The sequence below is a fragment of the Phaethon lepturus genome, unplaced genomic scaffold (genome assembly GCF_000687285.1).
Source record: "Phaethon lepturus isolate BGI_N335 unplaced genomic scaffold, ASM68728v1 scaffold35970, whole genome shotgun sequence".
NCBI lineage: Eukaryota > Metazoa > Chordata > Aves > Phaethontiformes > Phaethontidae > Phaethon > Phaethon lepturus.
The window spans coordinates 21452-22005 of NW_010510464.1; positions in this window are offsets into that span (position 1 = coordinate 21452).

Here is a 554-nt window from a genome sequence, read left to right on the forward strand (position 1 = left end):
GTACCCCGTGTCAGGCCCTCGTTGTGTATTTGACGGGTCGTTTGTGCTCTGAGCAGTGCGCTGGGAGGGTGGGATAGGGCAGGCAGTGCTGGCTGCGTGGGAGGGAGCATGGGGCAGCACCGGGGATGCCCGTGAGAGACAAGTGAATCTCCCCTGGTGACTGCCTGTCCTGTCCCATCCCGGGAGAGGAGGGTGATGCAGGGCTCAGTGCAGGACTTCAGGCCCCTGAACCCTGGGAGCCCCAGGTGGGTTTTTAGGCAAACCCTGCCATTCTCTGCCTGCCTGCACCTGAGCAGCATTGGGCAAGATGGTGGCAGCACTGGGCACTGTCTTTACTAACACGGATGCTCCTGACCAGGCTTTCAGCCCTGTCATGGGGCAGCAGTGCAGGTGCACCAGCCTTCCCAGGGCCTTCTCCAGCCGTCGAGCTCATTCGGCCGCAGCTCTGCTGCTGTCTGCGCCCATGCTGCCGCCATCCGCCTGCACCGGCGCTCTCGTCTCTGTGGCTGCGGCACTGACAGACACGACATGTCTCTGCATGGTGGGCGGCTGCT